This window comes from Danio aesculapii, chromosome 5, assembly GCF_903798145.1.
Source record: "Danio aesculapii chromosome 5, fDanAes4.1, whole genome shotgun sequence".
NCBI lineage: Eukaryota > Metazoa > Chordata > Actinopteri > Cypriniformes > Danionidae > Danio > Danio aesculapii.
Window position 1 is genome coordinate 69,557,098 of NC_079439.1, and position 25,308 is coordinate 69,582,405.

The following is a 25,308-nucleotide window of genomic DNA, read 5'->3' on the forward strand; positions in this document are numbered from 1 at the left end:
TACTTTTTCCATATTCAATAGCAGCTCACTCAAAATAAAAACACTATAGAAACCTGTTTAACATGCATTGTTAATTTCGTTGTTAATTTACAAATATGAGCTTACAGTTTTTTACAGACGCTAAGAACATTCTCATACTTAGGTCACTTTGTAAAACTCTACCCACGATTCTCCTAACCGATTTTCAGCTTGGCAGAGCAGTAACTACAACTACAACTACCAAAACACTTGATTCAGGTCTCAAATAAACTCATTCTTCCAGAACACTAGCAAAGGTGGACAGCCCACAAACACACTTTGTCACCCACAAAACAATGAGCTAAAAACACTAACAACATGTTGCATTACACAGTGTTTCTTGTTTAAACAAGGACACGTCTCTGTTTATAATTTGCAGTATATATTGTTTATAACTGCAATATATATTACTGGAATGAATCAGACATGATGTAGAATTCCTCAATATTTGATGCCGTTTATTTACTTTTATTTTATTGCACTAAGTAATTTCAAATACAAGAAGTTGTCTACCACACCATCCACTGATGCAGATCCAATAGTAATGCTAATCTGGCTGCTTAAACTGCATTTTTAGATGTGAATATGTTTCAGTAAAATATTGCAGTTGAATTCTGCTGTCTTATTCAGTTTCTGCATGATGTTATTGTGTTGAACATACAGTAAGCTTAACAGTTTTGAAAAACAGTATGTAAGCATGTGTAAAATGTCCTGTTCGTACAAAGATTTTTGACAGTGTCTGAGTGAGAAAAGAATGATCAAATTTGAGAGATGTAGTCATTGAATGCATTTTGTGCCAAAATAATGAGAATTGATCCTCAGTTTTAGCACACATAGACTTCTGTTGTGCTCACTGTGTGAAGAGATCTGCAAAAGTGACTTAAGTATTAAGAACTGTGTTCAAGCGTCTGTAAAAAAAACTGCAATTAATTTGGGCGTCACGGTGGTGCAGTGGGTAGCACGATCACCTTACAGCAAGAAGGTCGCTGGTTTGAGCCTCGGCTGGGTCAGTTGGCATTTCTGTGAGGAGTTTGCATGTTCTCCTCGTGTTGGCGTGGGTTTCCTCCGGGTGCTCCTATAACCTATTGGCAGATTATTTTGCTTGTTTTAAATAAAAACTCTCTTAATTTTGACATTTTATTTCTGAAAACAAGAGAATATTTTTAAAATATCTAGAAAATGTAATCATCAGATGACCAGAAACAAAAAAATACAAGTTTTTTGCAGCTTGTTAATAATTTTTATTGTTATTAAATTATTACTGTAACCTTTCATTACTTTTCCACTTTTCGACCGGTAATCAAATATATTCATTCATTTTCTTTTCAACTTAGTCCCTTTATTAATCTGGGGTTGCCACAGCGGAATGAACCACCAACTTATCCAGCACATGTTTTACACAGCGGATGCCCTTCCAGTCGCAACTGGATCACTGGGAAACACAACGGACATTTTAGCTTGCCCAATTCACCTATAGCGCATGTGTTTGGACTGTGGGGGAAACCGGAGCACCCGTAGGAAACCCACGCCAACATGGGGAGAACATGCAAACTCCACACAGAAAGGCTAACTGACCCAGCCGAGGCTTGAACCAACGACCTTCTTGCTGTGAGGCACCGTGACGCCCCAAATAAATTAAAACTATATTTATTTATTTATTTATTTGTCTGTTTGTTTGGATAAACCCCTTTAGATGTACCATCTCATTTTCAAGAGGGTCCCACAATGTATCGCGATCACACAATAATAACACAACAAAACAAAACACAAATTACATATGACATCCACGAAACAACCACAAGACACAAAAACTGTCAGAAATCAGAATGGGGAAAAAAGCATCACAAGATTATCAGAGAAAATAAAAAGCTAATACAAAATATTCGACAAATATACAGATCAGTGAATCAAATCACAACACAAACATCAAGAAATCAAGTACAACCAAAGTAAAATATGACAGTAAAGTTTGCTTAAAACACCTTCAATGATGCAATGGATTGAATAATAGCAGGTATTAGGCTTTATTACTGATAGAGTTTTTTAACATGAGGAACAACACAAGTGTCTGCCTTGATCATTTAAGGAATATATATATATATATATATATATATATATATATATATATATATATATATATATATATATATATATATATATATATATATATATATATATATATATATATATATATATATATATATATATAATTATATAATTGTTATAAATAATAACAATATTTAAATGAACATATTTAAATATTAATTAAGGCCAGTGAAGATGATAAGAAATTGACAGTTTATAACATCAAGCAGCTGAAGTTGTTTTGTTTTGCTAAAAAAATGAATGAAAGTCAATGAGACCGGAAGTCTTTAAGTTACAATGGCTGTGGAAATCAGTCAAATCTGGGAAAAGTCAGGGAGTTTGGCCTGAAGTGGGAACCCTAGAATATCATCATGATGTAAATTAAATTATTATTGTTGTAAATATAGTACAAATGACTCTTCTTTTATTCACAGATACAGTAGATGATGGATTAGTGAACTCTCGGGCTGTGTGATGTGCCCTTTTACTGTTTCCCATCATTGCTCAGATAACCTCCCTGAACTGAAATCATATTAAATGTGCAACGTTGGTCATTAATCATTAAGATTACATTATGTACTGGTGACCTCAAAACTCTTTGGGCCAACTAAAATACAATAAAACTTACGGTGGCTCCAATAAGTCTTTGGGCAAATGTTTGAATGCCAATCAAATGCGTTAGGAAACCGATATCAAGTGGTTCAGTGTGTGCTTTAAAGGGAGAAATAATATGTTTTTAAAGGAGAAAAAGCTTTTGGAGACTATTCCTGTGAATTACATGAATTTGATTCCGTTGGTTTCGGTTTCTGGATCTCTCATTCGCTTTTTTCTTTTGTTAATTTCGTCTAAAAATAAATTCTCCCCATGAAAATAGAGTTCTGTTGAGATATTATTTTGGTTTGAGGAACACATACTGGCTTTACTGATTGCAAAAATGATTGTTTTATTAATTTTCCATCAAAAAGGAAGAAAAAGGTATAGACTCAACAGATCACTCAGATCTTTAGGATCAAATAAACTAGAAATTCCAAGAGTTCAGTCAAAGCAGGGTGAATCGGCTTTCAGCTACTAACAGCGCCCCTCGCTGCTGGAATCAGCTTCCAGAAATGATCAGATGTGCTCCAACATTAGACACATTCAAATCAAGACTGAAAACACATCTGTTTAGCTGTGCCTTTACTGAATGAGCACTGTGCTACGTCCGACAGATCGCACTATTATGTTTGTCTCTTCCTTTTCATTCTTTATAACACATTTTATCTGTTTTTATGCTTATTTATTTATTTTATTTTTTACCATTCTTATTATTTGCTTTTATTTTTCTTATACTTGTTTCTTTATTCCTGTTTATGTAAAGCACTTTGAATTGCCACTGTGTAGGAAATGTGCTATATAAATAAACTTGCCTTGCCTTGCCTATATACATATATATATTATATATATAGGGTTTGGATTAGGGCCATACAAGAAGCGTTTTTACTGTATAAAATACATTATGCCTATGTAGAGCCTCGTAAACCATATATAGAAGTGTGCTTGTGGTGTGTGTGTGTGTGTGTGTGTGTGTGTGTGTGTGTGTGTGTGTGTGTAAGCAGTTGTTATTACATCAGTGATCACAAACCTGACCCTACCAGACAATAAAGGTCAGCTGAGTGCCAGTCTCCAAAATGGGAGGAAAAGGCAGCTTTTGGTTCCTTCGCTTGTGTTTTATTCCTCTGAGTGAAGGCCTTCCTGACCTCTGCATGCAGGAACAAGTGCTAAGGAAGTGTAAGCTACTGTATGAACTGTGCTATTAAATGAAACACACACACACACAGGCACTGGAGCTCCTGACAGGATGGCTGTGTTTGACATTACTCAGAGGAGTTTTGACTGCAGGAAAGCACCGGTATTAAAGTTTTACGTTTTTAAATGAGTTTTTATTCTGAAAAAAAATTATTTGGCTTTTAAAGGGCACCTATTTTACCTCTTTTTACAAGATGTAAGATAATCCTTTGGTGTCTCTATAATGTGTCTGTAAAGTTTCAGCTCAAAATACCCATCAGATCATTTATTATAGCCTCCAGAATATGCTCGTTTTGGTGTCCGAGTACAGTGTAGCTGTTTTTGTAGCCTGCGGCTTTAAATGCAAATGAGCTGCTTCTCCCCGTCCACCGCTCACACATTCGTGTCTGCTTATCCTGCGTTACATCAGATAAACAGCAGTCAGTGATGGAGACAGACTCGGATGAACCGAAATACAGCTCAGTAGTCAAAAATATCAAGTAAGCTTATTTCACGTATTTGTGGTGGAGTTTATTCAAGCCTTTCTGAAATGAGTCCCACACAAATGCTGTTTGCAGTACACACACACACACACATGCACATTTACTGACAGCATGCGATCATGGTGATTCTAGCGATTAAGAATTATATACCGATGTCTTTAATACAAACATGCTCTGTTTTAGAATGTTTTAAATGTATAAAAATCACAGAGAGTTGAACAGATATTTTAATCCCAGTTTTTTTGCAAAAAATGTTGTGTGGACGTGTGTACATGTGTTATTATAGAAACTGGTGGCTGTCAATCAATTCGCTGGGCGGGGAAACCCGCACTCCTACGTCACATTGTGGTGGGTCTCAAAATCACTGAGATTTGGGTCCTATTTTAATGTCAGTAAATTAAAGAAAAGAGACTTTTTGTCTTTCTTTCACTGCAGTATGATAGTGGACACACTATACACACAGTTCTGTCCAAACAACTTACAAAAGATGATTTTCATCATAGGTGCCCTTTAATTCCAGTTCAGTTTTAGTTGATGGTTTTGTTAGTTTCTGTTTAGTTTTTATTTTGCAAACACATTTCTGTTTAGTTTTATTCATGTAGTTTCAGTAATTTATATAGTTTATCAGTTTAAACAAATAAAAAAGTTGAAACAACTGAAGTGAAACAAGTCTTCTTCATGTTAAATATCACACTTATGTAGCTAAACTTAGTTTACTTTTTGGACAAATGAAAACGAAGAAATGACAAAACATTTTGTTTATAGAGAAAATATATTTTTGTATAGACCTCATAATAGCTCACAAAATTACTCATTACTATTTGTGTGTGTGTAAAGAGGATGCTTACACGAATTTCTATTCTTAACTATACAAATCATTACCTATGGTTAAATGAATAATAACCAATTATAATCATAAACTACTTTGTCATGTTTGTCATGATAAAATACTAAATTATATGAGTAAGACTTGGCATAGTTTATTAGATTTATTATTAAAATCAAAAAGTCCTGTTTTTTGGAAAGATTTCATAGGGGAAAATATAATTTATTCATATTTATACATAAAAGGTATTAACATGGTTATTAATACAGCTATAAAACAAGCAATATTACAGTAGTATTAGTATTGATAAACTATATATATATGTGTGTATATATATATATATATGTATACACACACACACACACACACACACACACACACACACATATATATATATATATATATATATATAAGACGGAACGGTGGCTCAGTGGTTAGCACTGTCACCTTGACTTCTTTGAGTCCCAGCAGGGTCAGTGGGCCTTTCTGTGTGAAGTTTGCATGTTCTCCCTGTGTTGATGTGGGTTTCCTCCGGGTGCTCCGGTTTCCACCACAGTCCAAACACATGCGCTATAGGTGAATTGGATTAACTAAATTGGCCGTAGTGTATAGTGCGTTTGTGAATCAGGGTATATGGGTGTTTCCAGTACTGGGTTGGAGCTGGAAGGGCATCCGCTGCGTAAAACATATGCTGGAATAGTTGGCGGTTCATTCCACTGTGGTGACCCCTGTTAAATAAGGAACTAAGCTGAAGAAATATGAATGAATATACATTATAATACATTATACTAGTATACAGTTGGTACTTTGATTTCGTGCATTGTGGCCTTCGGGTAGGTAGTTCTTACAACCTACATTTTGCACTGCCCATATATATATATATATATATATATATATATATATATATATATATATATATATATATATATATATATATATATAAACATACATATATTATTATACATATAATATGAATATATATTAATAGAGTGTGATACTTTTTTTCATTTATTCATATTTTTCCAGACTGTCTCTGATGAAGCTGCCTGCATTACTCCAGGTGTGTGTAACAGTTTATGCATATTTATCCTCCTCATTTCTCTCTCACACACTAATCAAGAGCACTAAGTCCACAAAGTAGTGACCCAGATGAAGCATGGTGACATTCAAACACACTCACACACATCCAGTTCAGCGGGATGTGCTGATAAACGCTGGCTGTATTTCCCACAGAGAGCCGTGTCACAGATATTTTTGTCGTTCTCCCAGTCAGCAGAAAAAGCACACAATAGAAAGAGACTTGGGGGGGGTGAATGTGCCGCTACATACAAACACAGTTATTCATCAGTCTGCGAACACAGAGACACTTCCTCTCTTTGAATCAATCACCTGAGTGTCTCGTTTTTCCACGCAAATCTAAATGAAAGTAGTCCAGCATCCTGTAGGACAGAACTATCACAAATGAGATCTCCGCTGTTTCTCTTCGACAGCCGTGAGATTAAACAGAAAGTAAAAAGCCTCCTGAGTGTTTCTTTGAGAATGCATGCGTCTACACTTGTCAGTGCACATTTCAGATGGCAATCCACTAGAGGGCGCTGTCTACATTTTGCAAATTTAAAATGCTCACTCACGGAAATATCCGCTCTTTAAAAAAATAAGAAACTGTTCGGTTTTCTTGTCCTGGTTTGGTATCAAGTGGTTTACACATTTGTTTTGTTTTTGTTATACACATTTGGACCAGACACTTTCTTATAATCACTCCATATCTCAAAATAAATGGAGACACTTCCTCTCTTTGACGCCATCATCTGAGATTTCCAAACAAATATAAATGAAAGTAGTGCAGCATCCTGTAGGACAGAACTATCACAAATGAGATCTTGGACAGCCGTGAGATTAAATGGGAAGTAAAAAGCCTCTTGCTGCTTGAGTTGTTCTTGAGAATGCATGCGTCTACACTTTGGAAAACAAAATATATGTTACTTCAGGTACGTGTCATTGCACGTTACAGATGACAAATCCACTAGAGGGCGCTGTCTACATTTTGCGAATGTAAAACATTCGCTAACGTTCACACCTTTGTTTTGTTTTCGTTTTTTTGTGATACCTACTGTTATAAAAAAAAAGCGTTCGCACATTTGGACCAGAGACTTTCTTATAATCTCTTTATATCTAAAAAAAACTTCCTCTTTTTGATTCCATCACCTGAGGGTCTCGATTTTTCCACACGAAACTAAATGAAAGTAGTCCAGAGGACAGAGTAGTCCTGTAGGACAGAACTATCACAAAAGAGATCTCCGCTTGAGTGTTTCTTTGAGAATGCATGCGTCTACACTTTTGGAAAACAAATTTACATTACTAAGTACCTGTCGTTGCACATTACAGATGACAAATCCACTAGAGGGCGCTGTCTACATTTGCGAATCTGAAATATTCGCTAATGAAAATATTTCTTCTTCGAAAAAAGGAACCATTTAGTTTTCTTGTCACGGTTTGGTACACCTGTGTCCCGAGCGGTTCACACATTTGTTTAGTTGTTGTTTTTTTGTTATACAATTGTTATAAATCGATCTATTGTTATTAAATTCCTATAAAGAAATTCATGTTTTAGATGACAAGTCCACTAGAGGGCGATCTTTACATTTTGCGAATCTGAAATACATTACTCAGTAGAGATGGGATAGTTCATGAATAAAAAACCCAAGCCATTCGGTTTTCTTGTTACAGTTCACATGTTTTTGTTGTTGTATACTATACCTATTATAACAAAGGTGAGTGGGTCTGACAAACCACCTGTAGAAACACTCTTCTCTCTATTTAAAAAAGTTAGGTTGGGGGAGCGCAAGGTAGAAGAGTGGGGTGTGAGTGTCTTGCATTTTGAAAGTTTGTGAATTCAGTGAATCATTAAATGGAGATTCACTCTGAATGAATCATTTGAATCAGTGAGTCACTGACTTGAGAATAGACAAATATACAAATACAAAATCATAATGCATCTTAAAGGGATAATTCACCCCAAAATTGAATTCTGTCATTATTTACTCACGCTTTTCTTGATGCTAACTTTCTGAGATTCTTCTGTTTAAACACACAAGAAGTTATTTTGAAGGACGCTCAAAACCTTTAATCGTTGACTTCCAGAGTATTTGTTTATCTCTATGTAAGTCAATGGTTGAAGGTTTTCAGCATTCGTCAAAATATTTTCTTTTGTGTTCAACAGAATAAAGAAACTCATTAGGGTTGAAGCCACAGTGAAGAGTGTATTTTCACTTTAGGTGAACTATCCCTTAAATGGACATGTGTTGACATTCTATATACTCAGTACATGCAGATGCTCTCTTAGACACAGCCTGAGAACAGAGATCTTTCCTAATATCTTTCCATAGGATGTACTTATAATATATAATATAATATAATATAATATAATATAATATAATATAATATAATATAATATAATATAATATACTCTAATATAATATAATATAATATAATATAATATAATATAATATACTCTAATATACTCTAATATAATATAATATAATATAATATAATATAATATAATGTAATATAATATAATATAATATAATATAATATAATATAATATAATATAATATAACATAATATAATATAATATAATATAATATAATATAATATAATATAAGATAATATAATATAATATAATATAATATAATATAATATAATATAATATAATAATATAATATAATATAATATAATCATTCTTTTTAAATTGGAAGTACATGAAGTGCACATTTATTTAATAATAATAAATATATTATTATTAATAATGTATTCATTCATTTTTTCTTCGGCTTAGTCTCTATTTTAGAGGTCACCACAGCTGAATGAACCGCCAATTATTCCAGCATATTTTTTACGCAGCGGATGCCCTTCCAGCCTCAATGCTGGTATTAAGTTTACACTCACACTCATACACTACAGACAATTTAGTTTATTCAATTCCCCTATAGCGCATGTGTTTGGACTGTGGGGGAAACCGTAGCACCCAGAGGAAAGCCCACGCCAACAAACATGCAAACTCCACACAGAAATGCTAACTGATCCAGCCGGGACTTGAACCAGCGACCTTTTTGCTGTAAGGCGACAGTGTTAACCACTGAGCCACCGTGCCGCCATATTAATAATGCATTTAATATAAAAAATATGCATTTTATAACAACAATAATAATAACTGATTACTTAACATTAATTAATTAATTAATATTTAATATGAATTATGTGAAAGGAAAACAGGAGTGGATCAAACTAAAACCAGTGATATACCTTCATATCTACACTAGGTGGCAAGTTTGCGCCAGTTTGCGCTCATCCTCTCTCTCTTTCACACACACACACACGCTCGCACACACATACACGGTCTCTCTAGGGTTCAGAGCTAAAGATAAATTGTTCCTCTACTCTTGTTCCTCTCTCTTTCTCCCCCTCTTTCTCTATTTCTCTCTCTCTCTCTTTCTCTAAGGATTCTGGTCTGAAGTCAAATCCAATAGAAGCGATGGCAGCCATATTTGAGTGTGTGTCCTGAAGGATAAACAAACTAACATTACAGTATAGCAAAGGAAAAGAAGATAGACGCAAGAAAAGCCACTTGGGTTTCAAACACTAATATGCAAGACCAGATTTTTAGATCAGATAACACGGAAACCATGTTATGAAGAAAGCTCGCCCTATTGTTTGGTTATGGTATGGTTGCCAGGGTGTTGCTCAGCAGTAAATACAAATGAATAGTGCAAATGGAGATTAAACATACGGATAAATGTGCTGAACAAGGACGTCCCCACAGAAAACTTCTCTACAAAGTTTTTGTTTATTGTTACATAGCAACACTATTGTACATCATATTAAAAAAAGGATATTCCGGGAACTTCTCAAACTCAGCCATCTGTTTTTAATAAGCAGTCTGTGTTAGAAAATCTGAACAGAAACCCTTATTCTGAACCGTTTTACACTTCATCATAAAGTAGTATGAAAACTGCACTCGATAAATTAATTTCATTACATCAGAGGTGCCTAAACTTTTTCTTATGAAGGGCCAAACTCCAGCTTGATTGAGAGCTTGGGCAAAGGTTATAGCAAACTGTATAACATTAAAGCCATGGGTAATTTCCTAATTTATTTCATTCATTCATTTTCGGCCTTAATTAATCTGGGGTCACCACAGCGGAATGAACCGCCAACTTAGCCAGCATTTTTTTTTTGTCGCAGCGGATGCCCTTCCAGCTGCAACCCATTACTGGGAAACATCCACACACAGTCATTCACCTGTACCATGTCTTTGGACTTGTGGGGGAAACCGGAGCACCCGGAGGAAACCCACGTGAATGCGGGGAGAACATGCAAACTCCACACAGAAACATCAACTGACCCAGCTGAGGCTCGAACCAGTGACCTTCTTGCTGTGAGGCGACTGCGCTATCCACTGCGCCACCTTGTTTTATTTCATAATAATTAAAAATAAAAAGATCACTTCAACTGTATTTACTAATGCCTTCAAATTTTTTGAAAATGTTTATTATTTTAACGAACTTTGCCTTGATTTGCACGCTGTCTTCGGCTTTGTCCCCTGTTTGTTAAGTGACACTACGTACATTTTTTAAATTCTGATTTATTTATAACATTTAATTTCATTTTTGTTTGTTTTTGTAGCTCAAGAATAAAACAAACAGACAAAAGGTTACATTAAAATACAAATGAGAATCTCTGTTAAAGGCATTCCCCAACCCTTTCCAATCATTTTCCCTCTGGCGGGCCAAGTCAAAGGATACAAAGGGCCAACTTTGGCTTGCGGGCCCTAGTTTGGGCGTTTCTGCAATAGACCAAGGCTAAATCTCACGGTAAGTTTTACTTGATCTTATAGGTGCAGAATGTAAGTCTCACACCCAGTGGTTGAACTAGGTATTGCACCCCTGATTCAACACACACACAAGAGCAGGTTGCCAGATTGACGATACCAACAAACGCTGATTTAAGTCGTGTTCAAAATAAAATCAACTGCACGCAATATTTCCCATATTAAAAGGAGTTTTTGTTCTAACCAACACCTGAAATATATATATATATATATATATATATATATATATATATATATATATATATATATATATATATATATATATATATATATATATATATATATATATATATATATATATATATATATTAGAATGGCTTCTATTCTTGCAGCTGAACAACAGAAAATGACAATGATCTCCTCAGGTACCCCTCATGTGCTTTATTCAGTGTTTAATGTTAATAATGTGAGTTTGAATGCCATTTTACATGATATTTATTACCATATACTTAAAGCAGCAGGAGATAGTTCACCTCAGATCTGGAAAATAAAATAAACCGTTCGAAATTGAACTTCAGAACTGTGACTCAGTGATTCAGCATCTACATTTAATAATGTTAGAGGTTTAATATGTATGCATTAGATTATAAACGTTAGCATTTCGTTGGAGTGCAGTGAGTGCACTATTCTGTGCTTCTGAATGGCTGTATTTACATTTCTGTCGTGTTTTGTCTGGTGCAAACAGCCAAATTGATTTTCACTGCAAATCTCATTATATAGCATGTTGTTAGGACACGGGGTTACAATGTAACCTGCTCACCTAATGTTTACACTCATAATATTTATATTATATTGTTTAATAACCTCATGTGGAACTCTGAATCTGAGTCTCATTTTGGAGTCTGCTACTGTCCACCTGAGGTCGCATTTCGGTCATGGACGCATGCTTTAAGAACCTTTATGTTTGAATAAATGAAATATGCCGTTTTCCACTAATATAATGCTGAAATATAATTGGCTAAACTGACAGTGGGCGGGTCAAAAAACAAAACAAAGACAGCGTTCCGGCACGGAAAACACATTTTCAAAGCAGAATATCTGACTTCAGCATTGTTTTTCCAGATAATCTGTTCACTTGGAATGTTTCTTAAATATCTGCAAACACATTATGGTATTTATTTACTTTAGAAGAGTCAAAAACTTGCATACATCACCGTTAATGCTTTGTTCTGTTACAAAACCACACTGATATTTAGGGAAAAGCACTACAATTGTTAAAATTCAGAAAGAGTTTTACTATTTTGTCTATTTAAATGGGGAATAATCCAAAAGAACAGTAGTAGGGAGTGCCACAAGGATCTGTTGTAGGCCCTCTCCTATTTTCAGCTTACTCTATATGCTGTGTCTTTGGAAATATTATCAGACATCATGGGGTTAGTTTTATATTGACACTCTATATTGTCTCTATATATTGTCTCTATATACCCAGCTGTATTTCATTCAGAAGAAATCAACCCATGCTCATTCTTAAAACGTACCTCTATGTACATTTATGGAGACTGCAAAATACATCCCGGTGGCACGTTTTTCTGCTGTTTTTGTTTTCGCAAATCCACCAGAGGGCGCTGTGTACGCTTTTTGAGATCTCAAATTTCTCTCACGAGTGCCACCTGCTGTTCTCGCGTAAACCCACCAGAGGCCGCTGTTGACCGACTGTTTGACTGACTGAAGGACTGACTGATCGACTAACCCACTCTCCCCCTTCCCTAACCCCAACCAATTGTATTGCCTGACCCGCCCACCCACTTCCCTAAATCCAACCAACACATTTCAAAAGCAATCCAGAAAAAGAAAATCCCTCTTCTGATTTTTACCACGTTTTCAGATTTTACCTCATTCTCACCCTGCTATTTACTTGTTTGTTTTATATTTTTGGATTCTGTTTTTGTCTTACCTGCTTTCTGGAACCGTTGTTCACCAGACTCGAACCCTGTCGCCGTGATCAACTCCTCTCTGCATCTCAAGTCCGCCGACGTACATGGCGAGCTACTGGACAAACTGGTAACAGCGGGAAAGCTGTCCATACGCAGGCAAGCGGTCAGCTGGTAAGTGCGACAAGGAATGGCATCACACCGCACCGTAGCATTCATTTAAAAAATGAAATGCAACCATACATACCTCTGGCTACATAATTCGCGGTCTCCAGAAACGTCTATAGGGCTTAGATTTCAGAAAGCCTATGTTGCAACAAATATATCAAAATGATCAACAGTTTAGGGTATAAAAGTGCAATACCATAATTTCACTATAACACACATAGATTGTTTGCAGGTTTATTGTTTTTAACTGTTTTTATCATTTTCATGCAAATACTTTATCCTACTGTTAATTATTGGGAGGGCTGTGAGTGTTAAGTTTCATGTTTTAATCACAAACCTGTCAATAACATGTTCAGGGCTGCTTTCCACAAAACATTGTGAGCCAAGTTAATCATCATTATCAGTGCCAATTGTTTCTGGGATCTGTGTGTGAGAAATGTAGCCACAATTCATGTCAAATAAATAAATATTATCATTAATGTTGCTATAAGAACATTGCTTTGACGTTTCATAAAAAAAAATCAAACATGAATCTTGTACAGATTTCTCTTGCATTCCTTAAGCAAGGTGGTATATTTAGACCCACCTAAGTCAGCTGTCCTAGATGCATTTATAACATAAAAAGACTAATCCAAAATGTAGGTAGCGTAATTATGCTCCTTTTTAAGAGACCTTCCTTTGGCCAGTTTTGAAGATTGCATCATTCATGAAGAAGGTAATCCCATAATGTACTGCAACAAGCTTACAGGAAAAAACATCCAAGATGGCTGATAATTCCACAAAATGTAGGTTGTATGAACTACCTACCTGAAGGCCACAATGCACTTCAAGCAAAATCAAAGAACTTGTACTTGCACATGTGTAATGACAATAAAGTTGAATCTAATCTAATCTAATCTAATATGCAGTGCATTATTATGACATTTCTGGCACTTTAATATGACATTTCTCTGGAGCATTAATCATTTAGTTAATGCTCATATGGATCCTATTTCAGTGAAGTAAAAAATTGAAGTATACAGTTATACTGAATGGAGGACATGTTGTCACTAAAAGTATGTTATACCTTTTAGCTTTAGTCTTTTAAATTGCTGAAAGAACTGCTACCGGCTGCACAAAAAGCTTCTTCATGGTTAGGTCACTTACCAAGGACCTTGATGAACTATTAGAGGAAAATTACAGTCCAATTTCAAATCTGTCATTTACTGTTGTGTCTGCTCCATGGCACGTCTTCTTGCAAACTTAACAAAAATTAACTTTAGTCAGTACAGTAGAACAGAAACTGTGTTTGTTAAATTGCATCAGACCAAGCCTAGCAGGCACACAATGTCATAAGACGTTAATATAAGGTTAGATTTAGATCGTGACGTCAGGTGATCAAAAATCAATGTCTAGCCAGCGTCTAAGGACAATGTTATTTTGACGTTGTAACGACATCAAATGAACAAGGTTGATTTTAGGTTGTGTTGGAAAGTGACCAAAATCCAATGTCGAACCAACATCTTAAACCAAGATCATATTGACATCAAATACTGACATTTATTCGTCAGGTATGTTAACCAAAATCCAACATCTGATAGATGTCGTAGTGGTAACGTCCACACAATGTCAAGCTGTAACATCATTAGATATTGATATTTGGTTGATTTTAGGTTGGACATTGATGTCGGCCTGATGTTGGGTTTTGACGTCAATCTAATTTCCAAACAAAGTGTCACGTCCTCACAATGTTGGGGTACAACGTCAATCTGCTTAATTCAGTTACAAAATCACACTGACATTTTGTTAAAAACACTAACAATGTTTAAACTCTGGCTGAGTGTTGCCATTTTCTCTATTTAAATGGCAAATCATCCAAATTAACAGCAGTAATGTTGGGAGTGCCTCAAGGATCTGTTGTAGGCCCTCTTCTATTTTCAATATAATATATATATGCAGCACCTTTGGAAATATTATCAGAATACACAAGGTTTTCAATGTTTTTCTGATGACACTCAGAGATATATTACATCAGGATCAGAAGAAATACACATTTTTCAGTTAACAGAGAGTGTTAAAGGCATACAGTAAAAGACGAATGACCTGTACTTTCCTGCTTTTTCAATTCAGACAGAGACATTACTCACTGGACCAAAAGCCTGCACCCACAAACTTTTCAGGAAGGATGTACTGTTACTTCATACTCTACAGTCAAAGAGACCCGAGTGTTGCATAAGACAGCAACTTGAATTTGTTGAACTTGTTTAGGGCGGCACGGTGGCTCAGTGGTTAGCACTATCGCCTCACAGCAAAAAGATCGCTGGTTCAAGTCCTGGCTGTGCCAGTTGGCAATTCTGTGTGGAGTTTGCATGTTCTCCCCATGTTGGCATGGGTTTCCTCCAGGTGCTCCGGTTTCCCTCACAGTCCAAACACATGCGCTATAGGTGAATTGAATAAACTAAATTGGCCATAGGGTATGAGTGTATGTGTGAAAGCGAGAGTGTATGGGTGTTTCCTAGTACTGGGTTGTGGCTGGAAGGGCATCCGCTGTGTAAAACATATGCTGGAATAGTCGGCGGTTCATTCCGCTGTGGCTTAGTGTCTGATAATCAGACACTAAGCCAAAGTGAATGATGAATGAATGCTTCTAGTTTAAAAAATAGCTTTCTTTCACCTTAAAAAGACACAGAAAGCTATCATATTCATTTCTGACATCCAGATTGGATTATTGTAATGTCCTGATATTTATTTCATAAGAAATAAGCCAAAAAGCAGCTGCTAGAGTTCTCATCAGGTCAAGAATGTATGATTATATCATTTTATGTCCTTGCACCGGCTACTTAGTAAGTTCCATATTGATTACCAAATACAGCTGATTGCTTATATACAGTAGCTCTAAATGCTTTAGCTCTTGTGTACAGTACTTAACCAGTCTATTAACACATTACAATCACAACATTAATTAAGCACCAAATGATTAATTAAACACCTCATTCTGAGAACGTAGCCCTATATATATTTCTGGTAATCTTGATTTATGTAGCCAGATGTACGTATGGCTGCATTTAATCTTTAAAACGAACACTACGGGGCAGTATGACAATGTTTCTTTTTGCGCTTACCAGCTGATCGCTTACTGTACCTCCGCATGGATGGCTTCACTGCTGTTACCAGTTTGCCCAGTAGCTCGCCATGTACGTCTGAGGATTTGAGACGTGGAGAGGAGTTGACCACAGCAACGAGCCTGGAGTCCGGTGAAGAACAGTTCTAGAAAGCAGGTCAGACAAAAACAAAAGCCAAAAAATGAAATAAACAAGTAAATAACAGGACAAGAATGTGGTAAAATCTGAAAACATGGTAAAAATCAGGTGAGGGCTTTTCTTTTTCTGGATTGCTTTGGGCAGGCGGGTCAATCTGTGCTTTTGAAAACACTTTTAGGGAAGGAGGAGGGTGGGTCTGTTGATCAGTCAGTCAGTCGACAGCGGCCTCTGGTGGATTTACGCAAGAACAGCAGGCGCGAATGGCACTTGTGAGGGAAATTTGAGATCTGAAAAAGCGTACACAGCGCCCTCTGGTGGATTCGTGAAAACAACTGCAAAACAACGTACCTCCTGCACTGTCAGAAATTAAGGTACGTAAGCTGCCACTTGGGTAATACCATTTCAAAATGTACAAATTTGTATCTTAAAGGTCCATTTTAATACCTCAAGGGTACATATTAGTACCTAAAAAGAACAAAAGTGTTCCTCTTAAAATTTTTAGGTACTAATATATACTTTTGAGGCACCAATATGAATCCTTTAAGTACAAATGTGTACCTTTTGAAAAGGTACCACCCCAGTGACAGCTCGCGTACCTTTATTTCTGAGAGTGTGGGATGTATTTGGCACTTCCTGGAAATGTATACAGGGGTACGTTTTCAGAATGAATGATATAAAGCACTTTCACACCGAGCCTTCATGAAAATATTCAGAGTTCAGATACACTCAAGATTAAATCTAGATAAAATATGCAGAATTTCTAGCAAAAGCTTTCACATAATGTATCTCATAACTATTACAGTATGAACATCAGCCACCATATGGACATAACCATTTTTAAACCTCTGATAATCACATTGTTATATTTGTAATGCAGAATGTTGAATTTTTTCTGTAAAGCTGCTCTGAAATCATTTGTATGTGAACTGACTTTTATCCCTAAGCGAAGACTGAAAAACCTGTTTGTTGTGAGTATACGTGTTGCCTCTCCCCTTCACACTCATGCACATAATTAGAGTTAATTACACTATGCTTTGTCATGTACACTGGAAAATTTGTTAATTAACAGTTGCGTGACGGAACATTTAACAGAACTTGTGCGCAGATTGTGCTTCAGTGTGTTTATCTTTTTTTTTTATGCATTGAATTCAATTTGCTTGTGACCCTGGACCACAAAACCAGTTTTAGGTTTATTTTATGCCAAAGATCATCTGAATATTATATAAAGATCATGTTCCATGAAGACATTTAGTACATTTTCAACAGTAAATATATCAGAACTCAATTTTGGATTAGTAATGTGCATTGCAAAGAAATTGTAAAGGTGATTTTCTTAATATTTAGATTTTTTTCAACCCTCAGATTACGATACAACAATGGAAGATTTATTTAAACAGATTCAGATAATGTACAAATCTCAAATTCAAAAAACGGACTCTTATAATATAATGTAATGTAATTTAATTTAATTTAATTTAATTTAATTTAATTTAATTTAATTTAATTTAATTTAATTTAATTTTAATTTAATTTAATTTAATTTAATTTAATTTAATATAATATAATATAATATAATATAATATAATATAATTTAATATAATATAATATAATATAATATAATATAATATAATATAATATAATATAATATAATTTAATATAATATAATATAATATAATATAATATAATTTAATATAATTTAATATAATATAATATAATATAATATAATATAATATAATATAATATAATTTAATATAATATAATATAATATAATGTAATTTAATATAATTTAATATAATATAATATAATATAATATAATATAATATAATATAATATAATATAATATAATATAATATAATATAACATAATATAACATAATATAATATAATATAATATAATATAATATAATATAATTTAATATAATTTAATATAATATAATATAATATAATATAATTTAATTTAATTTAATTTAATTTAATTTAATTTAATTTAATATAATATAATATATTATAATATAATATAATATAATATAATATAATTTAATTTAATTTAATTTAATTTAATTTAATTTAATTTATTTAATATAATATAATATAATATAATTTAATATAATATAATATAATATAATATAATTATAATATAATATAATATAATATAATATAATATAATTTAATATAATATAATATAATTTAATTTATTATAATTTATTATAATGTAATGTAATATGATATAATATAATATACTATAATATAACATAATTTAACATAATATAATATAATATAATATAATATAATATAATATAATATAATATAATATAATATAATATAATATAATATAATATAATATAATATAACATAACATAACATAACATAACATAACACAACATAACATATAACATAACATAATATAATATAATATAATAATGTTGAAAATTTAACTCTGTGGTTTAACCCATTAACTGTTGCCCCCACTTTTTCAACATTGACATGAAAATGACATGTTCAACTTAAATGATTGCCAATCTTCAACGCTTTGGTGCACAGATTTAGGCTTGGTCTCATTTTAAAGAAGACAGATGTCAGAATGAAGCGGAAAAAAAAATACAAAACTGAAATAAACAAAAGTTATGTGCCTTTATGTTTATGAAAAATAATGAATGAAAGTATATGTTAATATATTACATGAAATATGTATTTTACAAAACTAAATTGACAGAAAATCAAAGCTAAATATCTGAACAAATTATATTCCACATTTAAAGTTGAGCTTTCAGTAAGATTTTGTTTGGCCGCAGTACCAGACATGACCACAGGATGACCTCCAGTTTCAATTGGGGAACATACAAGGGCTACGTTATACTTGTTATACATGTTTTGAGAATCGTTACTGTATTTCTTTTTATACTTTTGACAATATTTGTAAAGTTAGACATGAAATTCTAAAGTTTAGTGACATTTGAGTTGAACTATAGCCTCTAAAAAAACATTTTACATGTGGATTGCTGTAGCAAAGCACTGCTTTATGACTCTGATGAGTATCCTTGTCGCAAATTAAAAAATAACTGTTGCTCAGCAAAATCTATTAAAAATCAGTCACAAGATATGGAAACTAGACATTTTAAGCTATCAAATGATATATAGCTTGTCGTGATTGCTGTTTAGACTACAATATATAAATATGTAACCGTAAATGGTCCCACTGGTTGTACACTCTCAGAAATAAAGGTACGCAAGCTGTCACTGGGGTGGTACCTTTTCGAAAGGTACACATTTGTACCTAAAAGGTCCATATTAATACCTCAAGGGTTCATATTAGTACCTAAAAAGTACAAAAGTGTTCCTCTTAATATGTTTAGGTACTAATATATACTTTTGAGGTACCAATATGGACCCTTCAAATACAAATGTGTACCTGTTGAAAAAGGTACCACCCCAGTGACAACTCGCGTACCTTTATTTCTGAGAGTGTAGGGTGACAGTAAACATATTTTAGTCTATTACTCTTCCTATAAAATATTCATTCAGTCATCATTTCCAACGATTTACAGTTTGTCATGATTGGATTAGGATTTAATTGTAAAAAGTGATGTAAATTTAAGTGTCCCAGTAGCGAGACAGTGAAAGCTATAAAGTGACTTTTATTGACATATTTAGAAGTATGTAAGCTGTGGAACAGATTTCACAGCACTCCATTCAGCACTCTTTACTGTTCATTCATTTTCCTTTGGCTTAATCCCTTTATTTATTAGGGGTCGCCACAGTGGAATGAACCGTCAACTTATCCAGCATATGTTTTACACAGCAGATGCCTTTCCAGCTGCAACCCAGTACTGGGAAACCATACACACTCATTCACCCTTATACACTATGGTCAATTTAGTTTATTCAATTCACCTATAGCACATGTATTTGGACTGTGGGGGAAACCGGAGCACCCGGAGGAAACCCACACCAACATGGGGAGAACATGCAAACTCCACACAGATATGCAAACTTGCACAGCTGAGACTCAAACCAGCGACCTTCTTGCTGTGAGGCGACAGTGCTAACCACTGAACCACTGTGTCACCCCCACTCTTTACTGTTATTTATCCAAAACCGCTTGATGGGTCGAGGGACGAGTTTGTTCATTTCCCACACTTGGAAATGCATTCCCCCCCTCTTCTCTATACATGAACACATCAGCTGAATATCACGCCAGTGCTTTGATTAATTATGCCACTGTTCATTTCATTGTCATCTACCGTCCTGCAGGTCAGCTGGGCTACTTCCTGAAAAAAGCGAGACATACTGCTTTCCTCTTTCTCAAAGGATACAACTCTGCTGGTACAATAGTCCTCAGTGACTTAAACATCCTACTTGACAAACCTCTAGTGCCTGACTTACTCTGGCCTCATTCGATCTTACAAAGAAAAGCACAGCCCAAAATCCACAAAGCAGAACTCCTAGATTTCAACCTCACACATAATTGCATCACTGACAACCATCTTTATATTCCGGTACCATGAAACTAAAAGACTTTTTTAGATGTTAGTATCAGTATTGTTAAGGCTGATTTATACTTCTGCATTAAGCACACATGTATGGTCTGGCGCGGCTGGTAGCGGTGATGAGTGTGGACGGTGCTGAGAGCCACGAGCCATGAGATGTTTACAAGTGCAGAGACCCATGAAGTAGCTCTAGATGTTTTGTGTTTACCTTATTATCAAAGTTGTTGCATGTCCACCAGTTCCTGCCTCTGAATGAACGAGTCTTAGCTACTTGTACATTAAAGTAGCATTCAGAAAAAACTAAAGAGCCATGAAGAAACTTGATCCAGAGCAACATAAAAACCTACAGCCAGCTAGCATTTTGGAAGTGCTACTGCAGAGCAACACAAACAGCATGCAGAAGTCTGAAGCTGGATTTATACTTCTTTGTGCCGCTTTGCGGACCTCCGCTGACTACGCAGGCACTTCACAAAATGGATGAGGCTTTTATACTTGCCGTGTTAGCCGTTGTGATATTGTTCAAAACAACAGGGGGCGGTCAAAAGAAACTGACCGTAAAGTCAGACAGATAAACAATAACTTGGAAAGTTTCCGGAACTACACCATATCATTAATATCATACATATTTTTAAACAAATTATTTTGTATTATTTTTATAAATTATTTTAAATATTATAAGGATTTTATAACCATTCAAGATTTTTTTAATCAAACTTTTATGCATCACTTGCTTTTGTTCATATCTCGGACAGTTCAACCTATTAAAGTTTATTAAAACTATGTTAATGACAACAGAACATGTGTTGCTCTACAATTATATTTTTATTATGGCAACAATAAAAGCAAAAAAAAGTACACTTACTAAAAAATACAGATGTTTTTTCGATTTAGCCCACACCACAATTCACACACTACTGTCTGGCTAGTTTCTGTCCCCTTCTTATGCTATAAAGGCAATAAAGGTCCAACATTCCTGACCATTATCCCCAATAAAGCCTAGAAAAACAGGACATCAGTATATTGTAAACCGATAGGTTTCAAATATTCCTTCCCAGTTATCAAAGAAATAATTTGTTCCTTAACTAGATCAGTGTTTCCCAACCCTGTTCCTGAAGGCACACCAACAGTACACATTTTCAACCTCTCCCTAATCAAACACACCTGAATCAACTAATAACATCAGAAGAGACTCCAACACCTGAAGTTAATGGGGTCAGAAAAGGGAGACATCCAAAATATGTACTGTTGGTGTGCCTCCAGGAACAGGGTTGGGAAACACTGAATTATAGTTTAGTAACTATTAATTTTTAAATTAAATTTATTTATTAAATTGTTTTAAATTCAAAACTGTCACATATACGTCAGTGTTAAACGTATGACAGGTGGAAAAACATATTTCTGTAATGGTGTACCTGGGTCTCCACTTTTGCCATGGCCTGTTTTAAGCTTTAACAAACTCATCCTTCAGGTTTTTCCAAACTTTTAACAAAACTTTTTTCCTTTCTCACGGCTGTTGCAATTTCTAGCCAAGAAATATTGATCATCTGGGTATCTCTATAATCACAGATCATAAATATGTCTGTACAATCGTACTGTTTCAGACAAAATCTCTTTAAAAATGGTTCATATTCAACTCAAATCAAACACAGCGCCACGCTCAATGTTCGCTCGAGTCTCAAAAATAATCATGCGCTCCGCCAGCCGAAATCATGTCGCCCGCACCAAAAGCGAACCTTTGCAAACACAACGATGATGTCACATTCGCCGCGCGCACTCAAGTGAACTAGCGGACGCTTCGAGTATAAAACAAGCTTAAATGCACGACTAGTAAACTCGGGTAAAGTCTAGATTGGATACGCAGCCAGCCGGAAGTGCGATAATGCACATCACTATAGCAGCATTTTTATGACCCTGTATAACAATTAATAACTATTATTAGGTAATTTAAGACCTTTAAGTCACCTATAGCACTTTTACAATGTAGATTGTGTCAAAGCAGCTTCGCATGGAAGATAATAGACAGCATAAATAATACTCGGTACAACTACTGTTTTACATTACTGTGATGGTTGGGTTTAAGGTTGGGGTGGGGGATAGACGTTAATAAAATACAATTAATGGGAAATTAAATAAATATAAAAAGTTCTCGTTAACTTCCAGCCGCAACCATATCCGATCTAGCAACAAAGAAAACCTGATATAATATGTAAAGCTTATAGTTTGTCACTTCCGTCTAAATGGATCAATGGTTTTATACAAGTCGTACTTCAGTTTCTTGTCAAATCTTCTGACAAATCAAATGCTCTGTAGTGTCTGACAAGCCTTGTCCCCTTCAAGACGCTTCTCATTTGATGCACTTAGCTCAACCATTCTCACTGGCAAAGCTCTGATAAAAACAAAACTCTATTGGCTTTTTTAAGGGGAGGAGCTACACTATGCCCCGCCCCCTTTGTTCACCTTCTCATCAAACTTCGAATACAAAATGCACATTTCAAATCACATCATGGAATTTGCCCACCTGTTATTTCTCTCTCCGATTTTCCATCCTTTCCTTTGTGCCCACTATAGAGTGCTATATTCTCCTTTTTTATCATGACCTCTGCTCTCGCTCTCACTACATGCTTCTCCTCTGTTGTGTCTGCATCCCTTCCCTCTACTAACCACTTATTTGATGCTGGCACTTTTCTGCTCCACATCGTGCCTTGACAATATCGGTCCTCTCACCTCCAGGCCATAAACACCCTCCAGACCTTTGAGCTCACAGATGCTCTTCGCACTTTCAAACCACGTTGTCTCTCTCCCAAAACAAAAAACCATCAACACCTCAGACACCCGAAAACTGCACACAACAATCTCGCTTCTCTCCAGCTTCTTCCCGGAGTGCTGATGACTTTATACCACTTATTTGAGTCAATACTCATCAGCCATTGCTCTCTGCACCACTTACCCACAACCGACCTTCCTAAATGAAGTTCATTTTAAGTTCAAAACAGCTCACCAAACTAAATATTTTGGGGAGATTTGGCGGGTGATACGGTGCAAGAAGGTCACTTGCTTCAAGAACTGGTGTTTCTGGTGGAGTTTGCATGTTCTCCCCATGTTGGCGTGGGTTTTCTTCTGGTTTCCCCCACAGTCCAAACACATGCGCTATAGGGGGAAATTGAATAAACTAAATTGGCCGTAGTGTATGAGGGTGAATGCAATAGTGGTATGGGGGTTTCCTAGTACAGGGTTGCACCTGGAAGGGCATCTACTGTGTAAAACATATGCTGGATAAGTTGGCGGATCATTCCTCTGTGGTGACCCCTGATAAATAAAGGACTAAGGCGAAAGAAAAATGAATGAATGAAGAGTTTGTTTTGGCTACCAAACACCTTTCATCTACCATTGGTCCATGGTGAGCAGTGGGCATTTCTGAAACCACCAGCTTTGACATGAATTTTATTTTTAAACTCTTTCCACAGCATACCAATACATTTTCCAAACATTCAGTTATCTGGACAATAAGGAAGTCCTTAGGCTAGGCTTAAAATGAAAGGTTTCCTAACTAGGACTTCACAATACAAACAGTTTGAAGTAGCGCCAAGGAACTATGCGTTCCCTCTACCACAACTGAAATCTCTTCTTCATTAACCCACTCACCCTATTATACATTACAGGTGTCTGACCAGCGCCCTCTAGTGCCCTGTAGTTCCAGTAGAACAGCATTTTTATTTCCATTATTCCATGGATAACAAAAAAAAAACAAGTGACAGACATTTAATTCTGTTACAATATATATATATATATATATATTAGTGCTGTCAAAATTAGTGCGTTAACGCATTGCGATTAATTTGAAATATTTAATGCGTTAAAAAAAATTAAACGCAATTAATGCAGTTGCAGTTAGTTTTTATTTCCTGTTGTTGCCGACGGTGTTTAACGTGCAAAGAAATATGGATAAGACCAGGAAGCACTTTTTGAAGGCAAGTTTCAGTATAAAACAATTAATATCGCATTACCAGGCTATCCAGCGTTTCTTCCCGAGTTTCATCTAATTTCGGGTGTTTCATTTTTAACTTTCGACTTTGGTTTTAATGGAAGTTGATACCGCATGGCGAACGGAAAGAAAAACCTCCGCATTTCGTGACTCGGTGGTCCTTTAAGGTAATCAAAAATCGCTGTTTACATGGTAGAACGCTTAATAAGAGTATTATCTTAATCATATTAAAATCGGAGTATTGGTGTCCATGTAAATGTAAGTGCCAGATGAAGTCGCGAGCTGTCAAAAACAGGGCATTCCTCTGCCTTTCAGCATGCGCCCTCCAATGTTTCAGTAAGTTTGACGTGTTTCCTACTTAAAACGCAACCTTTGTAAAGCGTCTGCTTCGTGTTGTTGTGTCAGAATCGATGTGAAATACAGCCATACTTTAGAACGCTTAGTTCAAGCAAATTTGATGAACACGACCATGCATGTTG